Consider the following 19,761-nt stretch of genomic DNA (forward strand, 5'->3'; position numbering starts at 1 on the left):
TGTTCAGCATTATTTAAAAAAAATTTCACTCTCATTTTTACGTAAATTATTTTCTGTTCACTATTTAAAAAATTGTTTTCTTTTTTCTCATAAAACACCTAGTGAAATCGTGTTTTCTAAATTTAAACATCAAATCTGAATGCTTTTTCATGTTTGAATTTCACAATAATCGAATCTATTTTTATGCATTGATGAAATCAGTTTCTACATTAATAAAATTTGCACTCTGCACATCATGTTTACTATATATTCGAATCTGCTTACTGCATTCATAAAATCTTTTTTTTGCATTAAGTAAAACTGTTAACTATTTTCTCATAAAAATTGTTCATTGTTTTTTACATAAACTGTTTTAGCATTGGCGCGGTTATTGCACTTAAATGGTTTTTGTGTTTTTTTTTAAATATATAACCATATGAATAATAGACAAACTCCATAAAAGAAAAATGAGTGATTCGTATAAATCACCTAATGGTAAGTGCCTCAAATAATTCAAATTTGTTAAAAAGTTCAAACTAGTTGAATGTAGAAATTCGGGAAAAATCAATGGAAAATCAATGAACATACCAAATCGTGAAGGTGTACATAAAATGTACAGATAGTCTAGTCTTGTTGAGAAATTTGACTTCATTGAAAGTACAAAATAATGAAAATTCAATGGAAAAGTATTACGTTAGATGTACAGATCGTATGAATTTGTTTAAAAATTTGAATTCGTTGAATGTATAAAACTGTGAAAGTTCAAGGAAAAATAGTGTACATTGGATGTACAGATAATACGAATTTGTTGAAAAATTCGAATTCGTTGAGTGTGTAAAATTGTGAAAATTCAAATGAAAATTGAAGAACATACCAAATTGAGTAAACTCAATGGAAAATTTTATTAATGTAGAAACAGATTTTATAAATGCAGAAAAATAGATTTAATTATTGTGAAATTCAAACATGAAAAGCATTCAGATTTGGCGTTTTAATTTAGAAAACACGATTTCACTAGGTGTTTTATGAGAAAACAGCGAACAATTTTTTAAATAGTAAACAAAAAATAATTTACGCAGAAAAGATTATGAACAATTTTTTAAATAATGCTGAACAAAAAATAATTTTATGCAGAATGCTAGAAATAGTTTATGCAGAAAACAATGAACAATTTTTATGAGAAAACAGTGAACAGTTTTACTTAGTGCAAAAAAAAATATTTTATGAATGTTGTAAGCAGATTCGAATATACAGTAAACATGATGTGCAGAGAGCAAATTTTATTAATGTAGAAACAGATTTTATCAATGTAGAAAAATAGATTCGATTATTGTGAAATTCAAACATAAAAAAACATTCAGATTTGGCGTTTAAATTTAGAAAACATGATTTCACTAGGTGTTTTATGAGAAAACAGCGAGCAATTTTAAAATAGTGAACAGAAAATAATTTACGCAGAAAAGAGAGTGAACAATTTTTTAAATAATGTTGAACAGAAAATAATTTTATGCAGAATGCTAGAAATAGTTTATGCAGAAAACAGTGAACAATTTTTATGAGAAAACAGTGAACAGTTTTACTTATTGCCAAAAAAAGATTTTATGAATGTTGTAAGCAGATTTGAATATACAGTAAACATGATGTGCAGAGGGCAAATTTTATTAATGTAGAAACAAATTTTATCAATGCAGAAAAATAGATTCGATTATTGTGAAATTCAAACATGGAAAAGCGTTCAAATTTGGCGTTTAAATTTTGAAAACACGATTTCACTAGGTGTTTTATGAGAAAACAGCAAACAATTTTTTAAATATGGAACAAAAAATAATTTACGTAGAAAAGAGAGCGAACAATTTTTTAAATAATACTGAATAGAAAATAATTTTATGCAGAATGCTAGAAATCGTTTATGCAGAAAACAGTGAACAATTCTTATGAGAAAATAGTGAACAGTTTTACTTAATGTAGAAATTAAATTCATATTTTGAAATGAAAATCTCTATACTTTACAATGCTTCTATTTAAATAAATAAAAACATTAAAAAACTACTTATTTTTATATTTATGCTTATTTGTCGATAATCCCAAAAAAAGAAAAGAAAAGAAAAGTTACAAGGTATTCGAGCTTAGTGAGCTGGGGTACTGTAGAAATAAAATAAACAGCATTTTATGTTTATGTTTATTTGTCGATAATCCCAAAAAAAGAAAAGAAAAGTTACAAGGTACTCAAGCTTAGTGAGCTGGGGTACTGTAGAAATAAAATAAACAGCATTTTATGTTTATGTTTATTTGTAGATAATCCAAAAAAAAAAAAAAAGTTACAAGGTACTCGAGCTTGGTGAGCTCGAGTACTGTAGAAATAAGATAAACAGCATTTTATGTTTATGCTTATTTGTCAATAATCCAAAAAAAAAAAAAAAAAGTTACAAGGTACTCGAGCTTAGTGAGCTCGAGTACTATAGAAATAAAATAAGCACCATTTTATGTTTATGTTTATTTGTCGATAATCCCAAAAAAAAAAAAAAAAGTTACAAGGTACTCGAGCTTGGTGAGCTCGAGTACCGTAGAAATAAAATAAACAGCATTTTATTTATAAAAGGTACTCGAGCATGGCATACTCGAGTATTGTTTTGCATAATACTCGAGTATACCAAGCTCGAGTACCACATTAGTTTTTTTAATCGCCCAATTTCCACCTCAGCAGTGCCACGGTGGCAAAACTTCTAGGAACTCGAGTGTCTTAAACTCGAGTTCCAAATGGTACTCGAGTTTGCCAAACTCGAGTACCATAAAAGTGGTATTTCCCTATTTAGTTCTGAAACAATGCTCTTTTGCTACAAATTTCTGAAAATTGTGGTATTTGGCCATTTTGGCCCTTAAGCTGTAGCTCTGAACAGTAAAAGAAACATGGATTTAAAAAAAAATTATATTTAGTTCCCTCTACAATATCCTTTTACACAAAGATAATAACATAAAATTATAAATATTATTCTCAATATAAATATAAAATAAAAGCTAATTATATTGACAATATCAATTCATTATATTATTCTCCATATTATTATAAAAGCTAACTATTCAAAAATCTAAATGTTGAAAAATGCCCAAAAAAAAAAAAGAAACGTTAGCACTTAATACTTAAATGTTAGCAAACTATAGAGTAGAGTGTAGACTGTAATACCGTAAAAAATAAGTGGACTGGGACAGTTGGACTCAAAGAGAGAGAGAAAATCTTAAGATCTTTAAGGTGAGAGGTGAGAGGTGAGAGATGGAGTTATCCGCGGATTGGGCAGAGTAACTGGTGACAATGAGGTAGTAACAGGTGAGGTGGTGAGTCGGTGACAATGAGAGCCAGGCAGCCAGCTAAGAGTAGAGAGAGTTAAGGATAGGGTTTACCGGGGAGAGAAAAGAATGAATTTTTACTTAGTACTTAGGAGGGGTGAGAGACCCTAGCACAAATGACAACGTTTTGATAGTTTTTTTTTTTTTCTTTTAAAAAAAAAATGGTGAAACGGGCCAAACGGCATCGTTTTGTTTAAAAAAAAAACTACCTAAAATGACGCCATATGAATCCATTTATATATATATATATATATATATATATATATATATATATATATATATATATATATAAACATATTGGTTGGTTCGAGGACAAAATTGGTTTTGGACATGAGTTCTAATGGCCGAACCTCACCAGCATCAGAACGGGCTTTGCCCTTCATTCGTCGGCCTCAGCTCAGTTGGTCGGCTCTAGCTGTGGTATGGTATCGTCAGCGCTGGTCGGTTGGGTCGGCCACAATCTGGTTGTGCACACCCCTACTTAAAACGAAGCTGCTTCATTCTTTCAGTAACACCCAAACTAAAACACCATCGCTTGAATCCAAAGGTAATTAAGAGCTGGTTTTATTTTTGTAAAATGTTGTTGTGGGCAGTGGTGACTCTAGGAATTTTTCCCAGGGTGTTCCTCAATAAATATAAATTACACGATCTAATAAAAAGAAAATTTTATATATTGACAACAACAATCAAAAAACATGTAAATACATAAAATTTACAATTGCCTTCTACGATTTTTCATTTTTTGAAATTGTTGCATGATAGTCTCATTATCAATGCTACAAGCTATATCTTTTTCAATATACACAACCAAGCAATCATTCATCCACTGATCTCCCATTCGATTACACAGTTCATTCTTTATATATTTCATTGCTGAAAAACTTCTTTCTACTGTTGCAGTAGCAACAGGAATGGTCAAAGCTAACTTCACAAGCAAATAGACTAATGGATAAGTCTCATGCTTCCTCGTGCTCACTAACTTTTCAGCAAGTTCACTAACTCCTTGAAGCTCTAAAAACAAGTCATTGTTGCGCATATCAAAAATGAAATTCTAAAGCTGAGAGTCAAGTGCCAAGATATCTGTCCCAGGAAAATCATATGGATAGAACTTTGCTAGATGTATTAACTTTTCCTTATCAAAAGCTACAAATGAATTACTTTGATTCAAGCAAGCCATACAAATTAGCAAATCGGTATTCACCTCTAAAAAACGATTGTTTAGCTCTTGAAGTTGCATATCTATGACTGTGTAGAATAGCTCAACACGATAATGATGTAAATTTGTATTTTGTTGGGTGTTGCGTCACGGCCTCCCACTAACTACAAATATTTCATCCATGTTCAAGATAGGAATATCATGTGTGGCACAAAATGAAGACACTTCAGTCAATAAAGATGTCCATTCATCATCTCTCATCACTTGCAATCAAGGAAGTCAATACCGTACCGGAGGCTGTACCGGTTTGGCCACCGGTACGATATATTTCGGATACCGGTGTACCGTTTCAGGTTTACCGCTATTTTATATATATATATATATATATATATATATACATATATATATATATATATACATACACACACACACACATACCAAAATCTCTAGAACCATGTTTATAAACATATAATATTTCACTTATATTATAGTAAATATAAAAGTTTATTATAAAACATTACCTCAATTCAGAACAAATTATTCATAGTTTTAGACTTTAGTATCAAATAAAAGAAAAAAAAAACACAATATAAAAAATAGAAAGCTTAGTTGTTCATTGCATACTAAGAAAATAAATAATACTAAGAAGTTAATGTAAATAAGTTACCATTATGCCTTTACAAAAATTTAAAAATTACAAAACTAAAATAAAATAAAATAAAAAAGCTTTTTTCTGTACCGGCCGGTACACCCGGTACCGGCCGGTATTGCTTGAAATTGGCCGATATGGCCGGTACGCGGCCGGTACGGCCGGTATTTTTTTCGGTACAATATAGAAGTGTACCGGTACCGGTGCACTGACCGGTACGGTATATACCGGCCAGTACGGCCGGTACCGGTACGGTATCGGCCACACTGCTTGCAATCGTTGCTTAGACACTTTAACAAGATCCATAGCATTTACTATATCTTGATTTTTTTTTTTTTGCAATGCTATTGACAACTCATTTGTGATCCCTAAAATTTTTTTCATCAAGTGTAGAGCAAAAACAAATTCAAAAGATAGAATTGACCTCATAATAGATCGAGCTTCAACTTTTTGGTCATAGAGCCCATCTTCTTCAATAATCTCAAGTACATCAGCAACAGCAGAGAACATCAAAATCAAGTTGAGAATAGTCCCATAATATGATTCCCAACGTGTATCACCAGGACGTTTAAGATTTGTCTCTTGATTCAAACCTTGTCCACTTCTTCGTACACCATTCTCTAAATCTTCTTTAATTTTGGCAAATTGAGCTTCTCGAAGAGCATCTCGTCTCTTACAAGAGCCTCCAACAACAGTTACTAAATTACTAACCACATAAAAAAAATCAGCAATGTTAATGTGATTTTTAGCAACGGCAACAAGTGTCAATTGAAGTTGATGAGCAAAACAATGGACATAAAATGCTGACTTATTCTCTTTCAAAATTAAAGTTTTGAGACCATTGATATCACCTTGCATATTACTAGCTCCGTCATAACCTTGCCCACGTAGTCTCGATAAACTCAAATTATGTTCACAAAGTAAACCTTCAATAGCACATTTGAGTGACAAAGCGATGGTACTTGCTACATGTACAATACCAAGGAACCGCTCTATAATAATTCCTTATTTGTTCACATAACGAAGAACGAGTGCCATTTTTTCTTTCACTGAGATATCACGTGACTCATTAACTAATATTGAAAAGAACCCATTGCCAAGATCCTCGATGATGGCTTTGGATGTTTCACATGCAATTGCATTCACCATGTCTTTTTGAATATCAGGATGGGTAAGCTTGCAATTTTTCCAAGTATTTTGCATCACTTCATTGATAGATTCATTGTGATCCTCCAAAAATTGTAGAAGCTCAAGGGAATTTCCTTTATCACTTGAACTTTGAGATTCATCGTGACCATGAAAAGCTAATCCTCGGAATAAAAGGAATCTTACGCAATCAACTATTGCGTTTAATTGAGTCCAATATTCAGCTTTATCTTGATTTGATTGCTTAACCAAAACACTTTGAATGTGTTGCTTTTCCTTCTGTAAATCTTCACTCTTCTTGATAGCTTGGTTATGAGCACTATTAACTCCTCCAACATGGGAATCTAACTTCCCAACCTGATTCCAAAGTCTGAATCCCTTCGTTACAAAAGTGTCACCTCCTCCTTGCTTACCAACATCTTTCCCAAATAGGTAGCAATAAAAACAAAATGCTGCATCTTTGGCTATACTATATTCCAACCAATTTCTAGTTTCATACCATTCGACTCTAAATCGACGGGGCTTTCCAGAAAAATATGATAAAGGGTAATCATGAGGAGGTCGACAAGGGCCTTTTCCTAAATAATGTCTTCTTATTTCATCATGATTATTAGGATGATAAAATGATATCTTTTGTCATAGCCAGGATCTGAAGGAAGATTTTCTAAGTTAAAGTCAACACGACTTCGCTTAGAAGATGGAGATGAATCTTGCACATGAGATGAATCTTGGGTACGTGTTTTTTTATCAAGTATTTGTCCATAATTCTAGCAAAAGAATAAACAATAAATTATAAGTTTATTTGAAATATTAATAAATTATTAATTATTATTGTTTAGTTGTTTCATTAATTTGTTTGTTTTTTTATAAATTATAATTTGTTATATTATTGTTTCATTAATTATAAAATTATTAATTGTTGTTTAGCCTAACATAATTTAATTTTTTTTGTTTTTTTTTATAATGTATTGGTTAATTAAATTGTTAACGCTAAAAGACAATTAGAAAATTTCACAAAAACTAGCTACCAATCAGAAAATTTCACAATCACAACCTCACAAATCACAATAACGCAAAAAGACAATTAATGTCTTTGAGTCCAATACCAATACACACCAACCAACAGTCCAACATGGCAACACATAAGAATCAATAATAAGATAAAGCAAAAGCAAAATGCCAAATTCAAAAAGTAAAAAAAAAAAAAAAAAAAGTTAAAGTGTTAACTGAGTGCTTGTTTCCACAAAAAAAAAAGAAAAAAAAGTAGTGCTTCAGCCAGCCAATCACTGTTCACTAGTTCAAACAAGGAGACAAAATCATAAAGTTAAGAGAGAGAGAGTCATAAATAAAGGCATAACTCATGTGTTCATTATTTCATTTTTTCATTCATAATTTCCTATGTTCATTTCAGATTTGAGAGAGTATAGAGAGAGTGAGAGACCGAGAGAGAAAAAGAGAGAGAAATACCTGGGCAACGGCGGCGACTGCGATGGCGACGGCGATGGCGATGGCGACGAACGACGAACGAGGAGCGACTAGGACGATGTGGACCAATCTCCGTCTCCGATGCGACGAGGGGCGACGAGATGTGTCCGATCTCCGATGAGCGACTGGCGATTGCGACTGGAGCTGACCGATCTGGCGATCTCCGATGTCCGATAAGCGACTGGAACCGTGGATCGATCTACCTTCGAAGGGGAGCGCCGTTGCTCTATTTTTTCTTTTTAGGTTTGCTTAGCTTTACTGATTTTTTTAATTTTTTTGAGAAAAGCTTTAGTGATGATGTATTGAACTCTACTGATAGCTGATTTGAGGTTTCTGATGGGTCAGTTTTTTTTTTTTTTTTTTTGGTTGAGAAACTGTGGGTTTGCTTCCTCTGTCATCTGTTGGGCTTGCCGTGGGCTTGATGCTGGGCTTGCTGTGATCCCCTCCAATGTTTTGCTCTTACAATTTTTTTTTTCTCTGTTACAAAATTTTTTTTTTTTTCAGATTTTAGTTGAAATTTTTTTTTGGCCTTTTTTTTTTTTTTTTTGGCTTGAAAGTAGAACAAATTTTTTTTTTTTTTAATGTGAGGGTGTTCCTAATTTTAATTGAGGGTGTTCCTATTTTATATTTTAAGGGTAAAAAAAAAAATTGTATATATAAATTTCAAGTCAGGGTGTTCCTAGGAACACCCTGACCATAATGTGGCGCCGCCACTGGTTGTGGGAGACGACGTCGATCATTGTGGGGAGAGTTGAACAAAGGTACTCTAGACTCTAGAGCAGCTACGTCATTTCATAAGGCCACTACAGTGGGATATGACATCGTATTGCACTTATTTTATCCCTTTATTTTTTATTTTTTATTTTTTAAGTTTTGATTAAATGAATATAAATGCATGTTTGGTAACTTTTTTTTTTTTTTCTAGTTTTCTAGTTTTGAAAACTATTTTTAGTTTTCTATACCTAAAAACTTGTTTGGCTACTAGAAACAAATTTTAAAAAAACAAAACAAAAAACAAAAATAATTTTTAAATCTCAATTTATAAAGGAAACTAATAACAAGTAAAATGGTGTTTTCAATTTTCAATTTTTATAGAATCTTGAAAACACGGAGAAAACAAAGTGTATGATTGTGTTCTACTGCACACTTAAATGAAGTCCAAGTTTCGAATCCTAGTAGGAACAAAAAATAAAAATAAAAAAAAGCAAAAGCTTTAATCTGAATAGACTACAGCAATGCCTTCGTTAGTATTAGTATTGGTGGAGACAAATAGGTAAAATGCTAAATTTAACAACTAAATATAACAAAAGTGGAACAAAATTGTGCTGCTACAATGGAGCAAAAGCCATATTTTTTTTGGCTGTTGAGTTACAGTCCACAGCCAAAGATAACTGTGCACTATAGTTAAGATGGAAAAAATATATATTTTTTGTTGAAAGATATATTATTTTATTGTGTTAGTGATGGCGGTTGTTATTTATTGTAGCAAATATATTATTTTATTGTGTTGTTTATATTATTTTATTGTGTTGAATGCTAAAATAAAATCACTAATGTTGGGTATTTTGTAAAGTGAAATAGTAAAATAAATAAAGTAAATGGTAAATTAAATAAAGTAGCTTTTTGTGGTGTCAAAATTGCTAAATTTTTTATACTACCACTAATACTCTAAACATAGAGCTTGGATTCATCCTCCAATAGTTATTTAAATTACTACAACAATATTCTTTAAAGAATTTTTTAATCTTTAAAGTATGAAATGACCTTATTTTAAGGGATTTAATAGAGTAATTATAACAAGTCAAAAAAAAAATAGAGTAATTATAAGAGAAGGACTAAAGTAATTGCATTATCAAAGTTGCTGGACTAAAATGAAAATTTCAAACTTAATGACTTAAATGACGATTGATCAAAATTATACATTGTAAATTGTATTATTGCCTAATTTTTTTTTAGTTCATCTCATTGCAAGTAATGTTAAGATTTCAAGAATTTTCAAATATACAAAAATGTTTTACTATAAAAGAAATTTTTTTTTGTTAATAATTTGATAATTACAATGGAAGATAGGGGATTTGAATCCTAAATATTTTCGTTGAAAACATTAGAAGATGCCAATTGAGTTAATAGGCTCTTAGCTAAAAAAATATTTTTAATATTCTATAAAAAAAAAAATAAAAAAAAAAGGCCACGGAGGTCTAAAACATAAGACAAAAGAATTTCTTGAGTGTTCTTGATCTACACAACTAATTTCTAAGGTGTGGGAGATAGAAATCCACAATGGGAAGATTAAAAATATGTTATTAAAGACAAAAATAACTGAATCAAAGCTTCATTATATCTGGGAAATGTGTTCAGGAGGTAGGTACAAGGGCTTTAAGGGATGAAAACTTGTGGAAGCTCTTCTCACTTTCTCTCTCTAGTTCTTCCCTCAATTTTTCTTGATCCCACATCCTGTTGTTCTCCTCTTCCTTTTATACTCACCCTCCTCCTCTTCAAGTTGTTCTGCCCTTAGCTGGATTTAGGGAGATACTTGTCCCATTAGCACTTTCTTTTGCCATTTCTTGATCATGAAGGCAAACTTTAGGAGTGTCTTCACTGTTCAAGCTAGTCATTTAGCTTTTAATGTGACTGAAATTAGGTGAAGAAAGTCTTAAATGTGAAGGTGACTGTTACATTGAGCTCTACGTTTTCCTCAATGTGTTCCTAGGAAGAGCAAGTGAAGGAGGGTTTCCTTGGCATCGCAAATGGTTGATCGTCAGTTGGGCTACGTTTCCTCAAGGAGATGGGCTTCATGGATTACCGCGACAATGTGCCCGGAATGATTTCCTCTTGTCAGAAGGCTCTTTCGTTTCTTGCTGGGCCCTAGGCTGAATATTCTTCACAAATGGGTCTTCCTAGGGCTATCTCATTGGGCCAAGGTCTTCGGGGTAGGTTAAAGTCGAGCTCCCCCCCCCCCCCCCCACCCTCCAACCAAGGCTTTAGAGTGTTATAACTTAACAACATTATGTGGTCTCTTTATAAGAAGAGTCAAGGTTTAAATCTCAACTTTGCTACAGATTTATTTTTTTTTTTTTACAAATTTTTGTTGTGACTAATAACAAATTATAAGTTGTAGATAATTATTAATATAGGATTAATACCTCTTTTATTTTTTATAACTCACAATCTATCACTTCAATAAATTATAAGGAGAATTCTTAGAGCATTAGTGTGGGGGGTAAAAGCACTTGAATAAACGTCTGGGCTTTGGACCTGATTGATTGGTATAAGTCTGTTTGATTAGGGCCTCTAGGCCTACAGGTCAGTCCGCACTATGGTGGTCCAAGGAGTTGTCCAAGGAGGAGTATCTCCTCGGACAGGCCAAGTGAGGGCCCTGGAGCTTGCTAAACGACTTAGAGGCAGAAATTTGGAAGAACTAGTGGGTAAAAGTGTGATCGAAGCACCCTGTAGAAGCGGGAGCGTGTGAGAAATATCTGAGGAAAAAGCTGCTGCCACCACATTAAAGGCCCTGCATCTACCTCCCTGGCCGCATTAATGGAGAAATGACCTCTGAACAGTAGAATTCAGCCTTCCTGGTATTATTTGAAGACTTCAAGAAGGTGGTGGATGGGACAAGTATCTGAGAGGAAGATTTGTGTGACACGTAGATGAAACAGAGAAGAAGAAGAAGTATATAAGAAGACGAGAGAGGAAAGAAGAGGGAGGACCTGCTCCTTGGTTAAAAAGATAAACCTTGTAATCTTTGGCATAAAAAGATAAATATTATATAAATTGTCATCGGCTTACGTCTGAGGAGGTTACTTTGTCATATTTATTTATCACTTGCATAGATTGTGACAATCTAGCCTGTTAATCAACTTCCAACATCCCAAACCTAGGTTCCAAACATATACTCTACAAATTTCATTATATAAGGCTCATTGGGCCTGAGCCCATCACTTGTTTTTGGGTCCGGGTATAATTTGTGCACATACAATTAGCATTTGCAATTGTAAAACTTCAAAATTGCTATTTTAAAAATCCAAACGCCAAAAAACATTCTCCATCTGGAATGCTATACCTAAAAAAATTTAAGAACTTGCTACTATAAATTCTTATTAAATAGAACTCACCGTAGCAATTCTTGCTTCTTTTTTAATTTTCGTTCTTTCTCCTCTCTATTTACTGTCACTCTTGCCCCATTGTGTGTGTGTGTGTGTGTGTGAGAGAGAGAGAGAGATAGAGAGAGAGAGAAACCCAAATCCTAGAGCCTGACTTGGTGGTGATGGGTCTTACGATGTGTATTTACTGTTTTTGTGGGTGTTTGGTGGTGGGTAATTGGCAGTTTTGGGTCTTACTTTAATGGTGGATATTTGGTGGTGGGTTTTTTTTTAACATATATATATATATATATATATATATATATATATATATATATATATTGGTTCTCTGAGGTTTTTTGTAGTTGTGTTATGTGCTGGGTTGTTGCTTTGGGTCTTCACTCTTCTAGGTTCTTTATGTTGTTGGGTTGCTTCATCAAGAGTGAGAGAGATGGAGAGGAAGAGAGAGAAAAATGAATAAACAAATGAATAGTATTGGTTTTGATGTGAAGAATAAGAAATGAGATGTTGTGTGAGTTGTAAAATAGTGCTAAAATAAATAAAGTAACTTTTTAAAGTGTAAAACAATAAAAACTTCAACAAAACTGGATGCTAATTTACTTAGAGCACTAGCATTTGATGTGCTAAATGCTAAATTTCTAGCATTTAGCATATCAAATGCAAAAAATAATCAACTCCATTGGATGTCTCAAATGCTAAAAAAAATTGCCATTAGTTACAATGCCCATCTACTAGTATTAGGTTTAGGACAAAGTTTAACTACAAAATTAATTGTAGCCCTAGACTACAACCTTACTCAATATATTTTTATTGGAGGTGAATTTTGACAAATCCATCATTAGATTACATCTTCTTCCTATATTCTTCATGCTTGCAAAATTTCTAGAAAATTAAAAATCAACAGCTATGTCTTCAATAAATTTTTTAAATTGCAAATTTTTGTAGTTTAAAATTATGCATAAAATATAAACTTATAGATTATAAGTAAATAATATCCGATTGACATAAAATTTGACATGTGTATTAAGAGTGTAAAGAACATGCAATTCAACAGTTAAATTTTCAAAATATGTAGTGTTGTTTATTTTATTGAGTAAAATTATAGTCTTAGGCTACATCCATTTTTATAACTAAACTTTGTCCTAAGGTTTATTAGTTAATGACATTGCAACAATGCCTTTCCAGTAGAGGGAACTGTAGCAATGTCACTAACTAAAAAGTCACTTTTAATTAAACTCTCTCTCCTCTTTGAATAATTTAAAAAAAAAAAATCAGTCTCTCCCCTCTATCTTCAAATCTGCCCCTCGCACTCTTTCTTCTCTCTATCCCCCATCATTCTATCTTCTCTTTTTTGAAAATATTTTAGTGAATAACAAGTTTTGATGCAACAAATAATAATTTGAATAATTTGCAAAAACATAAAATAAAAAGAAGTTTAGAATGATCTCACAATACTATGAAATCACATTGAGAAAAGCGTTGTCCTTAAAGGTTGTTCATGCCACTTGGAGTAAAACTCAATGCGATTGATTCTCTTGGCCAAACAACCCCCTAGGATTAGATTATAGTGTCAACCTTTGTAATGAGCGCACTTCCACTCACGGAGGTTCAAGAACAACCTTCTAATATTGCATTTCCTTGAAACAAATAAAACTATAGAAAAATATGTGGAAAAGAAAGATAATAGAATTGTTTATTTTGAAATATAGAGTAAAAATACAAGTTATAGGAAAGGGTGTTGTGATGTTATTATATAGACTATTCATGATAATAATGGTCTATAATTTTTTTTTTATATATTTAAGATAGAAATTCTACTCTAATTTAATCTAAGTGTATATGTATGTGAAACTCCCTCCTAGAGATTTAAACCATGACCCTTATCTCCCACACCCCACAAACACATATACTTGTAGAGTGATTATTGTGCCAATGATCTATAGTTATTGATTATTAATAGCCCATAAAGCTCCAACGGCTAGTTTACCCATTATTGCTCAATAGCTATTTTTCTAATAATTCTCTAACGTCTATTTTATATTTTATTACTCAATGGCTACTCTGGGAGTACCATAAATACGTACTCCCCTTTCTCACATGAATTGTGGATTCTACCATAAATTTAGGAATGACAACGGGTTAGGTTTAGGTCGGGTTTCTTTATACCTGAACTTGCCCTGTTGGGCCAAACCCGCCTTGTTTAATAAATGAGTTTTTTTTTCCAACCCCAAACCCGCCCCGTTGAGCCCCGCAGGCCCCACGAGCTTCGTCTCGCGATGCCTAGCCCTAAATCACAACAAAAACACAAACACAGAAATCAAAAACACAAAAGTTTCAGATTTATGATATTCCCTTTCAAAATCACAAACACAAATCCTAACACAAATAGAAACACAGATTTCATAAACACAAAAATTTCAAATTTTCCCTTTCAAAATTACAAACACAAACACAAATCCTAACCCAAACACAGATTTCACAAACAATAAATTTTCAGATTTTCCCTTCCAAAATCACAATCACAAACACAAATCCAAACAAAAACACAAACACAGATTTCACAAATACAAAAATTTCATGTTTTCCCTTTCAAAATCACAAACACAAACACAAACATAAACACAAATCCTAACACAAACACGTAAACCCTATCACAAACACAAACACAAAAATTTTAGATTTATGATTTTCCTTTTCAAAATAAAAAATACAAACACAAACACAAGAATCACAAACATAAACAATGAAATACGGAATGAACCAAAAAAAGAAAAAAGAAAAATCACAGCCATGAGGCTGAACGAGGCCATGAGGCCATGAAAGATTAGTTGAGCAAAGCTATGAGGGGGGGCGAGCGGTAGTGCGTGAGAGCTTGAGAGAGATAGAGAGAGAGAGGGGCAGGTGAGTGAAAGGAGAGTTAGAGATTTAGTAGTTAGGATTTTCTAAGGTTATATATATATATATATATATATATATATATATTCAGGAATTTTGGTAATTTACCTCTTCAAAGGGTCGAGTCTAGGTTCAGGTTCGGGGCGAGTTTCACCAAAACTCGTACACAAATTGAACCCGATTCAAGTTTTATTTTTAAAATCCAAATCCGACCCTATTGTTTCGCAAGTCGGGTAAAACCCGCCCCATTAGGGTTAGGTCGAACTGGGTACCCGTGGGTCGAGTACTTTTTGTCATCCTTATATAAATTTAATTAGTGGGACCCATAGTTATGTGAGAGAGAGGAGTATACATTTATGGTACTCTGAGAGTATTCAATAATTACCCCCTAACAGTGTTTGCCTCTCTCATGGCCACGACGCCATTGTTGCCAGCCCATCACTTCTTTTCCCATGTTGTGGTTTTTTATTTATTATTATAAATTTTGTGGTTGGGATCGGTGCTGTTTGTGGCAGTGGGGAATTGTTGGTGGTTGGAAGATTTGGGTTTTTATTTATTTGAAATTTGTTAGTGGATATCAGTAATTATGGACCTATGGTTGTAATTAATGGCAGTTGATCTCGTTGGTGGCTATGGTTTGGTGGGCTTGTTATGGCCTTATGGGTATATGGCTGGATTTGTAGGGGTTTGTTTTGGGTTATGGAGGATGTGGTGGTAGGGGTTAGTGGTAGCAAGATTGATCTTACCTTGCTGGTGAGCCGCTGTGTTGCTTTTTTTTTTTTTAGATTGTTTTTTGAGTCAATATTATTTTATTATGTTGTATGGAAAAATAAAAGATAAAATATAAAGTGTAATGTTAAATATTAAGTCAAAAATAGATAAATTATTATTGGTATGGTGATGTATGAATTTTTTAAAACATTCATGCTGATGGTAATGCTCTTACCAAAGGGTAAATATTGTGTACGAGGATAAGTTGACAACTTAGTTAAGGTGTGGCAACTTGGCCCTGTTAAAATGTTTGACCGAAAGTCAGAACTTCAAAATATTACCACATCCACAAACCAACAAATATGGGAAAAAGCCAAAAATATGAAAAATGAGAAACAAAAAAAGCAAAGAAAAAACGCATCATAGTGAGTGACAGAAGACACGCGGCAAAGCAAAAGTTCACATCATCGACACCTTCTACTTCTCTCTCTCTCTCTCTCTCTCTCTCTCTCTCTCTCTCTCTCTCTCTCTCTCTCTCCCTCTTAATATCAATTTCATAATGGGTTTAATTAATGAATGAAAGTCGTTTTTTTTATTATAAAATGATAGTGTTAAAGTCTCACAGTTCACACTGCTTCAAGTTACTTTTTGAGTAGGAATTATATATTAGAGCAAGCATTTCACTTCCCCAACTTCTTCTTTAATTAATAAACATAGAGAGAGATAGAGTCTGATTGTTTTTCGAGGCCTGGTTTTGGATGAACACAATGTGGTGTACGTGGTTTTAGTCATAAAAGGAAAGTGAATATCTTGTTCATGCGTGGCCTCCATGTTTAGATTTTGGTTACTACTTTTGGGTTAAATGGAAAACAAGGAATGCCAACAAACAAGATTGAGAGAGAGAGCTAGCTTAAAAGGGTATTTATTTCCCATAATTCAAGGTTTTGGATTTGATTTCATTCACCCGTTTTTTTGATTATATATTGTTGTCTTTTGAGAAAGTATTTTCAAATTTGAAAGAACTTGTAAGAACCCATCGATATCAATGCCTTCAAATCTGGAGTTTTTTCTTCAATGTATGACTCCCACTGTTTCTTCTCGACTCCTTCCTCAGGTACTTTTCTTTTTCTGAGTATTTTTCCTTTTCTTCCCTATGAATATGATTGGCTATATAGAATGCCTTTTATAATTTTATTTATTTGTTTTGTTTATCTCTCTATGTTTGTATAACAGTATATATACATATATATTGGTCTTTCATAATATATATATATATATATAGGATTTTTGGTAATTTTGCTCTCTAAAGGGTCAGGTCTAGATTCGGGTTCGGGGCGAGTTTCACCAAAACTCATACCCAACTTGAACCCGCTTTAAGTTTTACTTTTGAAATCCAAACCCGACCCTATTACTTCGCAGGTCGGGTAAAACCCGCCCCATTAGAGTTAGTTCAAATTGGGTACCCGTGGGTCAAGTACTTTTTGCCATCTTTACATAAATTTAATTAATGGGACCCACAGTTATGTGAGAGGGAGAAGTATGCATTTATGGTACTCTGAGAGTACTCAATAATTACCCCTAACAGTGTTTGCCTCTCTCATAGCCACGACACCATCGTTGCCAGCCCATCACTTCTCTTCCAATGTTGTGGTTTTTTATTAATTATTATAAATTTTGTGGTTGGGATCGGTGCTGTTTGTGGTAGTGGGGAATTGTTGGTGGTTGGAAGATTTGGGTTTTTATTTTTATTTATTTGAAATTTGTTAGTGGATATCAGTAATTGTGGACCTATGGTTGTAATTGGTGGCAGTTGATCTCATTGGTGGCTATGGTTTTGTGGGCTTGTTATGGCCTTATGGGCATATGGCCAGATTTGCAGGGGTTTGTTTTGGGTTATGGAGGATGTGGTGGTAGGGGTTAGTGGCAGCTAGGTTGATCTTACCTTGCTGGTGGGCCGCTGTGTTGCTTTTTTTTTTTTTTTAAGATTGTTTTTTGAGTCAATATTATTTTATTATGTTGTATGGAAAAATAAAAGATAAAATATAAAGTGTAACATTAAATATTAAGTCAAAAATAGATAAATTATTATTGGTATGGTGATGTATGAATTTTTTAAAACATTCATGCTAATGGTGATGCTCTTATCGAAGGGTAAATATTGTGTACGAGGATAAGTTGCCAACTTAGCTAAGGTGTGGCAACTTGGCCCTGTTAAAATGTTTGACCGAAAGTCAGAACCTCAGAATATTACCACATCCACAAACCAAAAAATATGGGAAAAAGCCAAAAACATGAAAAATGAGAAACAAAAAAAGCAAAGAAAAAACGCATCACAATGAGTAACAGAAAACATGCGGTGAAGCGAAAGTTCACATCGTCGACACCTTCTCTCTCTCTCTCTCTCTCTCTCTCTCTCTCTCTCTCTCTCTCTCTATATATATATATATATATATATTAATATCAGTTTCATAATGGGTTTAATTAATGAATGAAAGTCGTTTTTTTTATTATAAAATGATAGTGTTAAAGTCTCACAGTTCACACTGCTTTGAGTTACTTTTTGAGTAGGAATTATATATTAGAGCAAGCGTTTTACTTCCCCAACTTCTTCTTTAATTAATAAACACAGAGAGAGATAGAGTCTATTTGTTTTTCGAGGCCTGGTTTTGGATGAGCACAATGTGGTGTACGTGGTTTTAGTCATAAAAGGAAAGTGAATATCTTGTTCATGTGTGGCTTCCATGTTTAGATTTTGGTTACTACTGTTGGGTTAAGTGGCAAACAAGGAATACCAACAAACAAGATTGAGAGAGAGAGAGAGAGAGAGAGAGAGAGCTAGATTAAAAGGGTATTTATTTCCCATAATTCAAGGTTTTGGATATGATTTCATTCACCCTTTTTTTAATTATATTTTTATTATATATTGTTGCCTTTTGAGAGAGTATTTTCAAATTTGAAAGAACTTGAAAGAACCCATCGATATCAATGCCTTCAAATCTGGAGTTTTTTCTTCAATGTGTGACTCCCACTGTTTCTTCTCGACTCCTTCCTCAGGTACTTTTCTTTTTTCTTTTTCCGAATATTTTTCCTTTTCTTCCCTATGAATATGATTGGCTATATAGAATGTCTTTTATAATTTTATTTATTTGTTTTGTTTATCTCTCTATGTGTGTATAACAGTATATACATATATATTGGTTCTTTCATAATATATATATATATATATATATATATATATATATATATATATTCAGGATTTTTGGTAATTTTGCTCTTTAAAGGGTCGGGTCTAGATTTGGGTTCGAGGTGAGTTTCACCAAAACACATACCCAAATTGAACCCGCTTCAGGTTTTATTTTTAAAATCCAAACCCGATCCTATTGCTTCGCAGGTCGGGTAAAACCCACCCCATTAGGATCAAGTCGAACTGGGTACCTATGGGCCAAGTACTTTTTGCCATCCTTACATAAATTTAATTAGTGGGACCCACTGTTATGTGAGAGGGAAAAGTATACATTTATGGTACTTTGAGAGTACTCAATAATTACCCCTAACAGTGTTTGCCTCTCTCACAGCCGCGGCGTCATCGTTGCCAGCCCATCACTTCTCTTCCCACGTTTTGGTTTTTTATTTATTATTATAAATTTTGTGGTTGGGATCGGTGCTATTTGTGGCAGTGGGGAATTGTTGGTGGTTGGAAGATTTGGGTTTTTATTTATTTGAAATTTGTTAATGGATACCAGTAATTGTGGACCTATGGTTGTAATTGGTGGCAATTGATCTCGTTGGTGGCTATGGTTTGGTGGGCTTGTTATGGCCTTATGGGTATATGGCTGGATTTGTAGGGGTTTGTTTTGGGTTATGGAGGATGTGGTGGTAGGGGTTCGTGGCAGCTAGGTTGATCTTACCTTGCTGGTGGGCCACTATGTTGCTTTTTTTTTTTAGATTGTTTTTTGAGTCAATATTATTTTATTATGTTGTATGGAAAAATAAAATATAAAATATAAAGTGTAATGTTAAATATTATGTCAAAAATAGATAAATTATTATTGGTATGGTGATGTATGAATTTTTTAGAACATTCATGCTAATGGTGATGCTCTTATCGAAGGGTAAATATTGTGTACGAGGATAAGTTGCCAACTTAGCTAAGGTGTGGCAACTTGGCCCTGTTAAAATGTTTGACCGCAAGTCAGAACTTCAGAATATTACCACATCCACAAACCAACAAATATGGGAAAAAGCCAAAACCATGAAAAATGAGAAGCAAAAAAAGCAAAGAAAAAACACATCAC

The sequence above is a fragment of the Castanea sativa genome, chromosome 4 (genome assembly GCF_040712315.1).
Source record: "Castanea sativa cultivar Marrone di Chiusa Pesio chromosome 4, ASM4071231v1".
NCBI lineage: Eukaryota > Viridiplantae > Streptophyta > Magnoliopsida > Fagales > Fagaceae > Castanea > Castanea sativa.